At 36.6% G+C, this 17,046-nt stretch overlaps 1 pseudogene across 1 annotated transcript; it reads left to right on the top strand.

Annotated features, from left to right (window-relative positions):
* Positions 1-283: 283 nt before the first annotated feature.
* LOC120091730 (UDP-glycosyltransferase 92A1 pseudogene) lies at positions 284-2,162 on the top strand (annotated as a pseudogene). The gene has a single exon (XR_016525188.1). The product of XR_016525188.1 is annotated as a UDP-glycosyltransferase 92A1 pseudogene (transcript).
* Positions 2,163-17,046: the final 14,884 nt, after the last annotated feature.

Here is a 17,046-nt window from a genome sequence, read left to right as displayed (position 1 = left end):
AATGAAGGGCGAAGTAAAATGTCAACAACCAACACGATAAAGTACTAATGACCAAAATCTTAACACAAAATGACTTTGAATTAAGTTGTAAACCCTATATTTTTTTAGCGTGTCTAACTTATTTGACAGTCTAGTCATATAAAAAGACAAGTCATCTTATCATTTTATTAAGAATTAATAGAATTTTAATAGAACATATCAAAATAAGTACTTTTTAAAAATTTAAATATTAGAATAGATTTTTTTAAAAGGTTAGTGATCAAAATAAAATAAGTTTCAAAGTTGAAATAGACCTTAAAATTTAAATATACTTAAAAAGTTTGTTTTAGTATAAAAGAAAAAGATGGCTTTTGCCACTGCCATTGCCTGGCAGTCTGCCACCCACTCCACTATGTATAAAATAAATCCCCTTATATAATCTTCTTCACATCTCTGTTTTTCTCTCTACCAAAATAGAGTCCCTCCAACCACCGGAAAAAATGGGCTCAGAACCAAACTCCGGTGACCACCACATCCTTATGATCCCTTTTATGGCCCACGGACATCTCATCCCCTTCCTAGAACTCGCCAATTTAATCCATCGGAGATCCTCCGTTTTCACCACCACCATCGCCAACACCCCCTCTAACATCCAATACCTCCGCTCCACCGTCTCCACCGCCAAAATCCACCTCGCCGAGCTCCAATACTCCAGCACCGAACACGGCCTCCCACCCAACACTGAGAACACCGAAAATCTCTCTCTAGACCAAATCGCCACTCTGTTTCACTCTTCCGCCGCCCTCGAACTCCCCTTTCGACAACTAATCTCCGACATCGTTCAAAAAGATGGCAAGCCTCCACTATGTATAATCTCCGACGTATTCTTTGGTTGGTCGGTGGCCGTCGCTAGAAGCTTCAACATCCCGATTTTCAATTTCACTACCTGCGGTGCTTATGGTACTCTGGCCTACATCTCTCTTTGGTTGAATCTCCCTCACCGGTCCACCACTGCCGATGATTTCTCAATCCCGGGGTTCCCAGAACGGTGCCGTTTCCATCGCTCCCAACTCCACCGGTTCTTACTAGCAGGGGACGGCACAGATTCCTGGTCCAAATATTTTCAGCCACAACTCTCATCTGCTTTGAACTCCGATGGATGGCTCTGTAACACCGTCGAAGAAGTTGAATCTTTCGGATTGGGGCTTTTGAGAGATTACATCAAACTCCCCGTCTGGGCAATTGGGCCGCTTCTTCCTCAAAACTCCGCCCGCCGGTGGGGAAAAGAGAAAGATTCCGGCGTGGATTTAGAAAATTGCATCAATTGGCTGAATTCCCACCTGAGAAATTCCGTTCTGTACATCTCATTCGGATCTCAAAACACAATCAGCGAGACCCAGATGCTGGAATTAGCTTACGGATTGGAGGAAAGTGGGAAGGTGTTCATCTGGGTAGTGAGGCCGCCATTGGGACACGACATAAAAGCAGAGTTCAGAGCTCATCAATGGCTGCCGGAGCGATTCGAGGAGCGAATGAAGGAGACGAATCGAGGATTACTGATCAGAAATTGGGCACCCCAATTGGAAATTTTGTCGCACAAATCAGTGGGGGCGTTTTTGAGCCACTGTGGGTGGAATTCGACGGTGGAGAGCTTGAGCCAGGGGGTTCCGATGATCGGGTGGCCAATGGCGGCGGAGCAAGCATACAACTCGAAGATGTTGGTTGAAGAAATGGGGATTGGAGTGGAGCTAACAAGAGGAAAAGAGAGTGAGATTAAGAGAGGGAAAGTGAAGGAGGTGATAGAAATGGTGATGGGGGAAAGTGGGAAAGGGGAAGAGATGAGGAAGAAGGCAGCCATTATTAAGGACAATATGATAGCTGCAATTAAGGACGATGAAGAAAAGGGTTCATCTTTGAGGAGTTTGGAAGAATTTCTTGCAATTATTGAGTCCAAAAGGGGGAAGACAGATGGGAGGGTGTCAATGAATTGAGTGTCCCAATGTTATTTGCGAGTTTGGGACATTTTGGTGGCATTTATTTGTGCCACATTTGCATTTGTTGATGGGTAGACGATATCACTTGTGAAACGGATAATAAATGTCTTATTTATGATTGAATTAGGTATATCGATTTTATGTTCACTTTCTAATAAATAAAGTTTAAATCTCATTTTGGCTTTTTAATATTTAAATTTGAATAATCTTTTTGAGTATAACAATTATAGGGACATGAGACTTTATCATGTCAATTACACTTGAGTAAAATTTACTTTGGCCAAAATTAAACAAATTGGTTATTATATTTGAGAATCTATCAAAATTACAATAGTAGTAGCATATGTTGAAACTATAAAAAGTTCATAAATGCTATATAAAATTTTTTAACTATCTAAAGGTTTATTATAGCTTTCTTTTAAAATTTATGCTATTTAATAAAACGTCATGATATATTTTACAAAGATCAGATATGAGGTTGGTTTATAGCTTTTTAAAATTGTTTGAAAATTTCAACTTTTTATAACATTTAGTAGAAGCTGTAGAGATAGAAATGGATATTTTTTTTATATTTACTTTATTTTAAAAAAACGAGAAATGCCCCTTTATCAATAACCAAATTCCTTCTTTTTTTTAATTGAATTTCTTAAATTTTAAAACTATTTTTAAAAAACATGTTTGACAGATATTTTCACCCACGTCTACATAAAAATTAAAACTTTTTAGTATAACAAATGAGAAATGAAAATTTAAACTTTTAATTTTGAAAGAATAGTACATATTTATTATCATTGAGTTAGATCGACATTATATGGATGCTAATAGATTTTTATTATTCAACTGGAACTTATAATGTATTTAAAACATGTTTGAAAGCAATTTTAGAAATAATGATTTCATTAAAAATGATTTATTAAAGTGATTTTGATTTAATGATTTTAATATTCGATCTAACACTTTTTTACATGATTTTCATATCCTGAAAGTGAAATGATAAATGCATATTTTGAAGTGATTTCAAAATAAGACAGATGTGATTTTAACCATTTAAAATATAAGTTCCCAAAACATGTCACTTGAGATGTGTTTTACATGTTTTTTGCAAAAAAAATAATAATAATAAATAAATAAATAATTCAAGTATTTATTTCATTCTAAAAGCACCTTTCTTTAATAACTCTGCAGTATGTACTTCCTCAACAACAACTCTATGTATACAGCTAGTGCAACAAAAAAAAAAAAAAGAAGAAGAAGAAGAGTAATGCAACACATTTTTATACTCAGTTTTGAAGACTAGAACATCTTCGAGAGTGGCTTGAAAATTGTTAAAATCACTTGGATCATATTTAAAATCAATTTCAAATACATTTTTAATTACTCAAAATCAATTTTTTTTATGAAAATTGTGTTCAAAAATATAAAATTAAATAATAAATTGTTTTAGTTGGTAATCACTTTAAATATAACAAAAGTGATTTTAATTATTTCAAAACTACTCCATGAATGCTTTTAATAAATTAATTCACTCTACATTTTAGTGGGGATAATTTTTTTCATTAAAAATATTAGGTAGGAGAAGATATTTGAACTCACTACACTCAAGAGATAAAAATAATAATAATTATAATGCCTTAATGAACTATGCATCGACAACCACTTCGTATAGCATTTGCTTTCGCCAATTAAGATTTTAAAAAATTTCCATAGTTTATGTTTACATTAATTTAGAACTTCTAAAAATATACAAAAGGAAATTAAAAGTGCTTTTGAAGGTCTAGAAAAGGTACCTAAACTTTTTGAAAAGCCAATCATTCCAAAATAAAACTTGTACTTTTGTTTTGGCAAATTAACTACTAACCTTAATTAAAAAGGTGAACCTCTTTTACTAATTGTAAATGCCCAATAACTTCTAAATAGATATCAAAATGAGTCGTTTTTGTTTTTTTAGTATAATAGGAGTAGAAGAATTCGAGTCACAGACTTAATGATTACCAAGTTATCTTTTATGTTCTCGCAAAATTCACGATCTGCCCTCCAAAAGGGCCAAGAATCTCTAGATGTTAGAGGCTGTTTAGGATGCTGAGATGATATAGGATGTGGGGGATTCCGATGTCCGGAGAGTTCTGACTTCTAGGGAGTTCTGATCGAGTATGTTCAAGCACTGAGATGAGATACGATACACGGAAGAAAAATGACGATGAGAAACAGAATACGTTCCAAAAATGGGCCCACAAACAATTAAAATTAGTGAGATAGGATAATGGGTCTCCAAGCACTGATGTGGGGATATACCATTTCATGTTGGGCCCCCAAACAGCCGCTTAGGGAGTCTTACATTACCTCAAAACAAAATAGTAATCTAGATACCTATTCTATGGAAATCTTGGATTCTCACAAAACAAATGATCATTAGTATATAACAAATCAAACAAACTTGTATACAAAAACACTTCTTAAAAGTAGTTGTTAAACATACAGTGTTTTTATTTTAAATAGTCGTTATCAAAAGCGTTTAAATGAAAATTACTTTTTAAAAAGAAAACATTTTTTTCTATTTGGATAACTTAACTGGCACGTGGTATGTGTTAGTAACCAAAAGTTTTGTAGTTTCAAACTCCCCACCTACTAATAATAAAATACATGAAGGTTTAAATCTTCATACCCCATTTATTTAACCGTTCAAATTGATGTTTGGGTTTTTGTGGCTACCCATTTCAGATTTTATTATGTTGGCTGAAGTGATATATAATCATTCTTTTAGAAACAACTATTTGTATATTTCATTGTCTATAATTTTTAAATATAGACTTAAGTTTACAGTTATTGTAGTTTTTAAAATAATTATTGCCAACTATTTTACTTAAAAAAATCATCTCTGGAATGAAGTTAATTAAACCTGAAAAGGTAGTTTATATTGTTTAGTAAATAGATTAAAAAAGATCTTGTTTTTAGGTGTAATAACTAAAAGACCTGTTATTAAATTTTTTATTGTTTATAATTTATAATTTTAAATAATTATTTAGAGTGATATATTTTGTTTTTTCTCAATTAATTCTTTTCTTAAAAAATTGAACATTAATAGAAATAGCTTTATTTTTAAAAAAATCATAGAATAATTTTTTAAAATGGATGAATTCAATTTACGAAAATTAGAAGATACCTTTGATTAGGTGACAAATAGATAAATATATAAAATGAATATTTCTTTTAAAAGATAAAACTGAAAATTAAATATTAATTAAAAAATCTATCTGATTTTAAGAGAATCTATAAAATTGGTATGATACTACTTTTAAAATAGGTGTGAGATGAACGTGTTTTTAGAAGTGATTTTAATCGGTTTAATCCAAATCTATTTTACTAAACACAACAAACATTTCAAATGTTTGTTATAATCACTTTTATCCCTCTCAAAAGCAATCCCAAACGCATCCATAATCTAGTTTGTCTATTTTTTTTTCTTTTGAGATATTTGGTTTGTCTAATTAAATATATACTTTAAAAACATTTGTAAAAGTAATATAATATTACCCAAAAAAAAAGAAGAAAGAAAGAAAGAATCCATCATAACACAAAGGTCAGCACCAAAAGAACATTGTGTACAAAGTAAGACGAGGTACAGCATGAATTTGGTTACAAACCATGGATACAGACTACCCATAAAAAACTGCATCGAAGAGCAAAACCTATCTCAAACACTAAGGATAGCTAGTTAACACCAAGAGGACATATCATCCAAGCACTTAGCCCAATCGCTAAGCCATACAAGGCACATACACTAAGAAAATCGGAAAATTTCACAAAATGGTCTAAAAAAAAAGAAATTCTATGACTGGTCTCTTTCTAAAAATTTTTGTATGGCTGACTTTTTTGTCATGTTAAATACCAATTATACACTCGAATTTTAATTATCTCGCAAGCATGCTTCTCCTTTTACAAAAGTAAACGATCTTTCATATTCCACTCCCACACGTACTCTCAACCTTCTCTCAGCTTTCTCTAAGTTTTCTCTTAGTTTTTCTCTCACCGTCTCTGAGCATTTTGATCCATTTTCAACGTTTGTTTCAACACTGTCTCCACCGTTCCCGTAATCTGAAAGGTATGTTACTCTTTTCTATCGTTGTCTAAATGTTTAGCCATAGCATAATGTGCATGATCGTCCAGTACATGGGTTAAGGTTTATTTAGCTTTTAATACTTGATCACCTAACTTATAATACTCGATCTCATAGATTTATATACTTGTTCGTTGCTATCGTGATTCGAGTAGGGAGTGTATTATATAAAATAAGTTGGAAAAATAAGTGCTAAGTATAAATAGTGCATTGATGCTGTGATGCGTTTAAGTAGTTGTAACGCATTGATGCGTTAGAGATATGAAATCAAAACGCACGACACTCCTATTGATGACGTTCAAGTTTTCCTAAACCAGACCCAAGTATAAATCTAATTTAGGTTCTTGGCAAGTCTAGGGTCAAATTTAGGGATTCAGTTAAACAAACGCAGACCTTGCGTTGTATCTATTGTAGGGGTTTTCCTAAATGAATGAGAGAAATGTGTTATTTACACTAAAGTGTTGTGCCTGTACAAGAAGATACAAAAGAGTTGAGTGGTGAGTGATGGGTCATGCGAAAAATGAGTTTAATGTAAGCGGATGCATCAGTCTAAGATGAATGTACACAACCAGAATGTGATGTGGATGAGATGGGATGATTTGCTTATCTTTTGTTCATCCATTAGACTTTATTCAACACTTTTCAATGCAAACAACATACAAAACCTATCTCTAGGATGCATGCATCTAACACAGAATGCAATAAACACAGTAAGTCTATCTCTAGCTGTACTAGGCGTTCTACTTGATGTGGCTTATTTATTCTCTCGAACAATCTTGGCACCACAACACAGCTTAAACTATGACTACACTAATTACAGAAAGTAAGGATCCTGATAATTTCTAAACTGAATATTTTTTCTAATTTCAAACTCTGGAGGGACTTCATCTATTTATAGGTGTCGGTCATGTCCACTTGGTGAATGGGTAGCATTAAAGTTCATATCCTAGTCAGCATTAAAGTCCATGCCCTGGTCAACCGCCTGACTCTCGGGAACTTTTCAAACGCCGCCTGCTGCTTGGAAGCTTTTCAGACGCCGCCTACTGCAGGTGCCCATACTTGCAAGTGGTGATGTGACACAATCAGCCTGGATCAATGAATCTCCTCTGTGTTGAATTCCCTCCGACGCGTGGCCCATGCGTTAGAGCTTTCCCTGCGGCACTTCTTGACTATACGTTAGCTTCTTGTAAAAATCCTGCAATTCAATGGGTTAGCACCACAGTATTTGGTAATAAAACTTCTTTTGTATGAGTTTGCTATTGTTTGAATAATTCCTTGCATTTCTACTAAAAATGAGGAGAATTTATCATTAGAAACCTTAGTTGTTCCAACTTAAGAGCAAAAATAACTTGTATTTCTACAAGTTATCAATACTCGATCTCATAGATTTATATACTCAATCAAATAACTTTTTGTACTCGATCAGATAACTTTTAATACTTGATCACGTAGTTTATACTTGATCACCTAGTTTTTAATACTCAATTGCCAATTTTTATACTTCGCATACCTATTCTAATTACTTATTGTTTTAATGTACTTGGTTGCTAGATTTAAGATGGCGCATTCAGTCTTCGTCAAGAAATATTTCCCTGCTATCGTATCTTGCTTTGTTCACATCGCCAAGACGAATGTACTAATCAAGAAGAAGTTGACCGAAACATAGAAGGGCATGTTTAGGAAAACATGCTTTGGTCCATTACTGGACATCGATCTTGTATTCAATTGTGAGCTTTTCCATCATTTTCTTTTAAGGGAGGTCATCGATGAGGATCCAAATGTCGTAAGCTTCAATATCATGGAGAAGAAGATGGCATTCACACAAGATGATTTTAATTTTATTACTGGGTTGTGGTTGATTGAGGAATGATTAGAAAAGGATACTACCAGTGAGAGGCTACAACATCTCATCCTCGTACTGAAGATGGATAATAAACCAATTCTCTACAAGAATGTTGAGACCGCATTTAAAAAATTTAGATTTTCAAACGATGAAGATGCCATGAAGGTTGCATAGGCATATACATAGAAATGGTGATAATAGAAAAAAAAAAAAAAAACAAGAAAATCCAATTCAATTTGAAGACACTTAGGATAGTTGATGACACCAAAGTCTTCAGACACTGTGACTGGTCCTAGATCATATATAAACAAACATTGGAAAGTCTAAAGAACATTTTGCACGGTAAAAATGAGACGCACGAAATAAAGAGACAATTAAATCCCAAACGTGTCACATATTACTGCATAAAGGGATTCGTACATGCATTTCAAGCACATACTTTTTCAATTTATTTCAATATAAACTTATTTGTGATGTTGTATGTCTAACAATGTTAGTATATTTAATATCAGGTATGGGTTTACGAGATGTTATCCTCATTGATAGATCATGTAGCTTAAACTGGGCGATCATGTAGCTTAAATTGGGCGATCATATAGCTTTAGCTAGGTGATTGTGTAGATTATACTAGGCGATCGTGTAGCTTAAATTGAGCGATCTTGTAGCCTAAACTGAGTGATAGCTTATATTAACTTTTTGTCCTCTTTTATATACAGATTGTTGTTGTGTCGAGACTTGTATCAATGGTAGAGGAGATGAGGTACAAAAAGGATCGACCACAAGGATTGATTTGGTCTAAGTGTTTGATGAAAAAAAGGTGATGGCAATGTTAGATCTAATCAATGTTCCCTTGACCAAACTGTTGTATTTGAGGAATTAGATTATCATGAGACGGCTGGTGATGTTGGAGCTGATCAACACTTCCCTGACCATATGGAACAACCTTACATATGTGGTATTACAAAACCAATAATGCTGAGAAGGGTAGGAGTAGAAGGCAACTCGAACATACCAAGAGGATACAAAATCCTCACGAAAACACAAGAAAAGTAAGTCTTGCAGAATTATACGATTCCTATCAAAAGTTCGCAAGGATTTGGCAAACTTAACGAGCATGGTCTGTCAACAACATAAACTCCTTAGCCAACAATTAAATGAAATTAAGTTCTGTGTCCAGCATTTAGTCAAGGTAATAACAATGTGTTTCATGAGTTATTTAGTAAATTCGGCAGTTGTATAGTGAATCCTAAACTAACGTCTAAGATTATCTAAATGGTCGTTCAGTTTTTTCTAAACAATCGTCTAGGATATTCTATAAGATCTTTTAGGGTTTACTACATGATCGTTTAGAAAATTCTAAAAAATCGTTTAGTATTCTCTACACAATCGTTTATAAATTTCTATACGATTGTTTAGAGTTTACTACACGATTGTTTAGGAATGATTAAACGATCGTGTAATTTTCGACACAGTCGTTTAGGAATGTCTACTTGCTCACTTACCTAATATTTCTGTTCATTCGTTTGTTTCTCCAGGATAGGAATGTACATTAATATTTGAACACTCAACGGTGAACCACTTTGTGCATAATGTTTGAATATTAATGTTTCACAGCACTAGCGCAGTTATTGTATCTCAACATCGGATATCCATGCAATTGAACTTCATACAAGTACATGTCTTTGAACGAAGATCAACCAACCCCCATCCCCCCCAATTATCCATCATCCAAGTTAATTACATGCATATCTACCGAAGAAACAAGATATGTTCTAGACATTAATTCTTCCTATTTAACAACCATTGTATAATCAAATACAATGTTTGTGCATGTCATTGCATGTGTACGTCGGACATAGAACCTGTTGGGGTTGATGCCTTAAATCTTGTAGGGTTCTATAGTTTGTAACCCTTGTATGAACAAACATTTCTGTGATTAATAATATATGATATTTTATTCACTTTATCTATGAAATATATGATATTGCATTAACCACAAACCAATAAACTAACATCCAAGGTTATCATTGTAACTTAAACATGTATGTGGAGACATACAGGTGAACCATGTTTAAGTGATAACCTAAATGGTTTGTAGTATATGGATAAGGTTGGGTACCTTATCCTGGTGACATTACGAGTATGGCCCACTTTGTAGGTGTTACAATTGTTGTAAAGTGCTACAAATAATTTGGTCCTGATCATTCATGTATTAGACATGCGAGCGGAGATATTCTATACAAAAGAGTTTGTATAAGACCCAACCACGAAATGTTTAGTCTCGTTATATAACATCGTTCATAATAGAGACTTTCATTTCACTAGGATGACCATAGGTAACATGACCTTAATCCTGAGTGAGTTGTGAACTCTTATCTATGAGGGCAGTTCGGACCAATGGTACTTAAGAAGTTAGATGTAACTACAGGGGCGAAGCAGTAATTTGGCCTAGCTATACTTACGAGCAATTTGTGAAGAATCATCGTATTGTTGATTGGTTATATCCAATGGACACAGAAATATATCTGTAGTGCAAAGAGTGAAGTTGTCGATCTTTATTAGAGTGTCTGATAGTTAACAGATGGTGGATTATGTAATTAAAGAGTTTAATTAATTATTCACGTCGTTGGAGCTTCAAGCTACAGGTCCATAAGGTTCCTTTGGTAGCTCAAAAAGATATAGTTGAGAATCAGTTTTTGGGTTAATTTGAATTGTTCAAATTAATAAGAGGAAATTTAATTATATATAATATAATTAAATAGATTCAATTATATATGATATAATTGACATAATGTATATGATACATCATAGTTTAATTGGATGAACAAATATTTGAATATGATTCAAATATATTTTCTATGAATAATTCATAGTTGTTAAATTTAATATAAATATGATAAGTTGGTTATCATATTTATTTATAATTATTAATTATTCGATAATTAATTTCCTTTTTTTCTCTAACCACCTTAGTGAATATGTTCAGTGTGGAATGTTGAGTCTCGGGTGAAGTAGGAGGATGCTCAGAGGATGTAGAAGACTCCATGCGTTGGAGCTATGAGGCGCCATGTGGTCAGTTCTGTTGAACTATGCGACAGAAGAATATGTGTTGAAGAGAGAAGGCTTTAAAGGCTGAAAGGCCATTCGATGAAGTTAAGATGAGGAATTCAGCTTAATTGACGAGTAAGTAAACCAGATGGCAGTCTTGTAAACGTCAATAGAAGGATAGCATGCCAGGTGGCAATTAATTAAGCAAACTCTTCATGCAAGCCCAAGTATAAATAGGCTTAGCAAAGAAAGAGACCATTTTGCCAAATGTTTTCTAAAACCTAAGTGAGGGAGTGTTGCTGCCATCTGACGATTCTGGAGGTTGAAGAATTCTCGACAAACTAAAGGAGAATTTGAGGAATCCCCGATCAATTCCAGAGGAAATGACGGTTAAATTCTAAGGTAAGTAAAAGTTAAGATGTTTTTTTAGCAATTTCCTTAAAGAAAGTTTAGTTTCTACGAATTGGAATTAAAGTTAAGAAATGTAGAAAATTGAATTTGGAATGATGTTATGGATGTATGAGCAAGCAGCTGACCAAGGGATGTTATACTTTGATGCATACAACATAGCTAGTTCACAATAAAGGCACTTGGAGTACATCGCATAGTAGGTGTTCATCGCACAGGCCAAGAAGTTGTTTCAGCGCTTATTCGAAAAACCTTGAGGAAGGATTCCCAATTATCAGCCAAGTTATAAGGTAAGATCTAAGGATAGTTGATGTATTGTAGATGGTTTCGATGCATTGAACTTAGTTATGATGCAAAAACTATTAGTATGCGGTGAAGTTAAGTTATGCGTTAAGCTCAAAAGGGATCTAATTATGCTGACTAAGGGACCTTTCCTTTTCAGGGAAAACGCAAATAGGAGAGGCGTACAAACCCCTTGGATAAGTAGCTTAAGAAAGTGAATGACAAGTTTTAATAAATGTTTTCTAATGCAAGTTTTTTAAATGAATTCCAATGCATAGACAGTTCATATAAAGTTTTATATCATGATTTTCTTTAACACGTGCCTTAAAAATGAACGTTGATCGCATGATCCATGTTTTTAAATGATGAAGTTGTTTATGAGTTTAACATGCGTTTTATAGTAAGCCTATGCTATGTTGTACCGCATGATGAAAATTTATCAAGGAAATTTTATAAGAATAGTTCATATTTTGCAAGGCACTATGCAATGATATGAAATCTTGAAGTTTGATCATTTAAAATGAATATTCTATACATGTTCTTAAATGTTTAAATGTGTGCCTTGTACAAACCCTACTCCAATGTTGGTTCCGAAGGTATGAAGGTACCCAGATTTTAGTGATGTTACAGATCCTAGGCACCAAAGGAATGGTAAGGTGGCCAGAACCCAATTCAGCTTTGCGTGCATGTATGACTATGTTGTGGACATTATGAGATCGAGCAAAAGGGCTCTCTCTCAACTAAGGTTATTAGGGATTGAGTAAAAGGGCTTTCCCACATGTTCAGGCAGTGGAGTAGTGGAGTTTTTTAGAAAAATTCCGATGAGTTTATTTCAGGGTTTTTTTTTATGTGATATATTTCTATGATTTCAGTTCCATTTCTAAAACCCTGATTATGATTTTATAATTGTTTCCTTGATAAAAAAGTTCACGTTATTTATGATTTAAAGTATGTTTCATTTAAGATAGTCACTCACTGGCCTTCCCAACTCACTTTTTAAAAATGTTTTCTTCCCAAGGTAGCGGTTGACATTCTGAGGCCTAGCAATTCTGCCAATCAGTCACTTCTCAGATACACAAAGACTAAAAGTTTAAGTGGCTCACCATGTTCTGTTATTTAGTTTTTATGTCCATGTCATGGGGAATAAGGTAGAGTTTGTGTTGAACAAATGTTGTATATAAGTTTGATTTCTGAAACTGTTATGTATGTTGATGTTCATATTTCTGATTAATAGTAAATTATATGTTTTAAGATGCTGCTAAAACTAGGTGTTAAGTTCTAGACAATTATAAACTACTAATCAGGTTTAATAGGTGCTAAGGATACATGTTTCAAGAGTATGTTGAGCAGTAGTTGTAATAAAGAGTTGACCATTGTTGTCTTCACATTTCTTCTTAGATTAAGAGGTTAATTTGGGAAGGGGTGTGACACATAGCTATTACATGAGTACTTGGGACTTATGTGGAGACATAAGAGTGGATCAAATTCGAGTAGATAGCTAAAATGGTCTAGTATACAGATAAGGTTGGGCACCATATCCTGGGGACACTATTGGATGCGGTCCACTTTGTATTTAGTACAAACGATGTGATTCTGAATCGCTCATGTGGAGACATGCAAGTGGAAGCGTCTTGTGCAAAGAGTTTGTATAAGACTGGACTAAGAAATAAGTCACTCTTACTTTCTAATTGCTAGAGTTAGAAAACATGCAACGGAAGAAAAACGGATCATTAAACATTCTAATTCATTAATTTTGGCTTTCATAAAGCATGCTCATAAACTGATAAGAGAGTTTCATTCTTAACCTTTGAATAACTTCTTGAATCACGATTCCAACTACAAATCTTCTCCAAATCTTGTTGTAGATCACCACAAGGTCTTTCTTACTATCCTCCTGGAACCCTAGATTGAATTGTGGGACTCAAAACAAGCTTGAATTAGGAAGAATGGAGAAGAGGTCATTGGTTTTGCAAACAGAAGTCTGTCATCAAACTTCGAAGATTCTCAACAAAATTACTTCAGTTGCATGCCCGATTTCCACTCAAAATTGAGTTATTTATTGCATGAATTTCATGAAAAAGAAATTCATTCATGTATTATACCTCCTACTATGAATTTGACTGATAATTTTGAAGTGGAAGAGTGATTGAACTACCACCATTAGAAAGTGGAAAATCCCACTGGGTTTTCCCATATTCCAATTTCTCAATTTTATTTTTTATTTTAAAACTAATTTCATAATCAAAATTCAATTTTAGTTTTTATTTATATTTAAAACTGAAATTATAATAATTTTACAAAAAGTTAATTCAAAACTAATTTTTCCAATAAAATTAATAATTAATAATTAATTAAATAATTTAATTAATTATAATTAATTTAATATTGATATTAAATTAATTAGTCACACAAATAGAGTCCCAAATGGCGAACGGAGCTCATTTGGTGCTCCAAATGGCTATCGGGCCCGGTGGGGCTATCCCGGGGCCCAATTTTTGTGTACGAACTTTCCGCCGGGCGAAAACGCGAAAACGAACTTAGGGGTTAAGAACGACGAAAAAAAGTCGTGCGCATAGATGGTTTTGCGAATGGAGCTCATTTGGTACCCCAAATAGCTATCAGGCCTGGTCGGACTGCCCTGGGGCCCAATTTTTGTGCGCGAACTTTCCAGTGGGGAAAAACGCGAAAACGAACCCAAGGGTTGTGCGCAAAGTTTCTGGCTGGCGAAAGAAAGTCGTGCGCTCAGACAGTTTTACAAATGGAGCTCATTTGGTGCATAAAATTGCTATCGGGCCTGGCGAGACTGCCCCGAGGCCCAATTTTTGTGCGCGAACTTTCCGACAGGCGAAAACGCGAAAACGGACCAAGGGGTTAAAAACGATAAAAAAAAGTCGTGCGCGCAGACGGTTTTGCGAACGGAGCTCATTTGGTGCCCCAAATGGGTATCAAGCCCGGTGGGGCTGCCTCGGGGCCCAATTTTTGTGCGCGAACTTTCCGGCAGGCGAAAACGTAAAAACGGACCCAGGGGTTAAGAATGATGAAAACAAGTCGTGTGCGCAGACGGGTTTGTCAATGAAGCTCATTTGGTGTCCCAAATGGCTATCGGGCCCAATGGGGCTACCCCTGGCCCCAATTTTTGTGCGCGAACTTTCCGGCGGGCGAAAACGCACCCAAGGGTTAAGAACAATGAAAAAAAGTCGTGCGCGAAGACGGTTTTGTGAACGAAGCTCATTTGGTACCCTTAGCTATCGGGCCCAGCGAGGCTGTTCTGGGGTCCAATTTTCGTGCGCGAACTTTCCAGCGGTCGAAAACGCGAAAATGGAACCAGGGTTTAGGAACAATGAAATAAAGCCGTGCGCGCAGACGGTTTTGTGAACAGAGCTCATTTTGTGCCCCAAATGGCTTTCGAGTCCAGCAGGGCTTCCCCGGGGCCTAATTTTTGTGCACTCACATTCCGACGGGCGTAAATGGACCCAGAGGTTAAGAACGATGAAAAAAAAAGTCGTGGGCGCAGACGGTTTTGCGAACGGAGCTTATTTCATGCTCTAAATGGCTATCAGGCCCTACGGAACTGCTCCGGTGCCGAATTTTTGTGTGCGGACTTTCTGGCAGGTGAAAACGTGAAAACGGATCCAAGGGTTAAGAACAATGAAAAAAAGTCGTGCGCGCAGATGATTTTTTGAATGGAGCTCATATGGTGCCTCAAATGCCTATCAGGCTCGGTGGCGTTGCCCTTGGGCCCAATTTTTGTGCGCGAACTTTCCGGCGGGGGAAAACGCGAAAATGGACCCAGGGGCTAAGAACAATGAAAAAAAGTCGTGCACGCAGACAGTTTGTGAACGAAGCTCATTTTGTGCCCCAAATGGCGATCGTGCCTAGCGGGGCTGCCTCGGAGCCCAATTTTTGTGCGCGAAATTTTCAGCAAAAATAGACCCAGAGGTTAAGAACGATGAAAAAAAGTCGTGCGCATAAACGGTTTTGCGAACGGAGCTCATTTGGTGCCCCAAATCGCTATCGAGCCTGATGGGGCTACCTCGGGAACTAATTTTTGCGCAAACTTTCCGATGGTCGAAAAAGCGAAAATGGACCCAGGGGTTAAGAACGATGAAAAAAAGAAGTGCGCGCTGACAATTTTGCGAACGAAGCTCAATATTTTCCCCAAATGGGTATCAGGCTTGGTAGGCGTCCCCGGGGCCCAATTTTTGTGCGCAAACTTTTCGGCAAACGCGAAAATAGACCCAGGAGTTAAACGATGAAAAAAAGTCGTACGCGCAGACAATTTTGCAAACAAAGCTCATTTGGTGCCCCAAATGGCTATTGGGCTTAGCGGGGCAACCTCGGGGCCCAATTTTTGTGCGCGACTTTTCGATGGATGAAAATGAGAAAACCGACCTAGGGGTTAAGAACGATGAAAAAAGGTCGAGTGTGGAGACGGTTTTGTGAATGGAGCTCCATTGGTGCCCCAAAAGGCTATCGAGCCCGGCAGGGCTGCCCGGAGACCCAATTTTTATATGCGAACTTTCCATTGGGCGAAAACGCGAAAATGGACCTAGGGCTTAAGAAAGATGAAAAAAGTCGTGCGCGCAGACGGTTTTGCGAATGAAGCGCATTCGGTGCCCCTGTTGGCTATCGAGTCCGGCGGAGCTGCCTCGGGACCCAATTTTTGTGCGTGAACTTTCTGGCGGGCGAAAATGCGAAAACGAACCCAGGGGTTAAGAACGACGAAAAAAAGCCGTGCGTGCAGACGATTTTGCGAACGGAGCTTATTTGGTGCTGCAATCGGCTATCGGCCCCGAGGGGCTACCCCGGGGCCCAATTTTTGGCCGCGAACTTTTCGGCGGGCGAAAACGCGAAAACCGACCCAGGGGTTAAGAACAGTAAAAAAAAAAAAAAAAAAGTCATGCACACAGACGGTTTTGCGAACGGAGCTCATTTGGTACCCCAATTGACAATCGGGCCCGGCGGGGCTGCCTCGGGGCCCAATTTTTGTCTGCGAACTTTCCAGCGTACAAAAACGTGAAAATGGACCCAGGGGTTAAGAACGATGAAAAAAAGCTGTGCGCGCAGACGGTTTTGCGAACAGAGCTCATGGGTTAAGAACGGTATAAAAAAACCGTGCGCGCAAACGGTTTTGCGAACAGAGCTCATTTCGTGCCCCAAATGGAGATCGGGCCTGGCGGTGCTGCCTGGGGCCATATTTTTGTGCACAAACTATCCGTCGGTCGAAAAATGACCCGGGGTTAAGAATGATGAAAAAAAGCCGTGCACGCAAACGGTTTTGCGAACGAAGCTCATTTGGTGCCCCAAATGTTTATCGAGCCCCGCGGTGTTGCCTTAGGGCCCAATTTTTGTGCGTGAACTTTCCGACAAGCAAAAAT

This window comes from Benincasa hispida, chromosome 1 (assembly GCF_027475165.1).
Source record: "Benincasa hispida cultivar pf3 chromosome 1, pf3_genome.v1.1, whole genome shotgun sequence".
Taxonomy (NCBI): Eukaryota; Viridiplantae; Streptophyta; class Magnoliopsida; order Cucurbitales; family Cucurbitaceae; genus Benincasa; species Benincasa hispida.
Note: the sequence above shows the minus strand (reverse complement) of the source record. Positions and strands in the feature narration are given on the sequence as shown.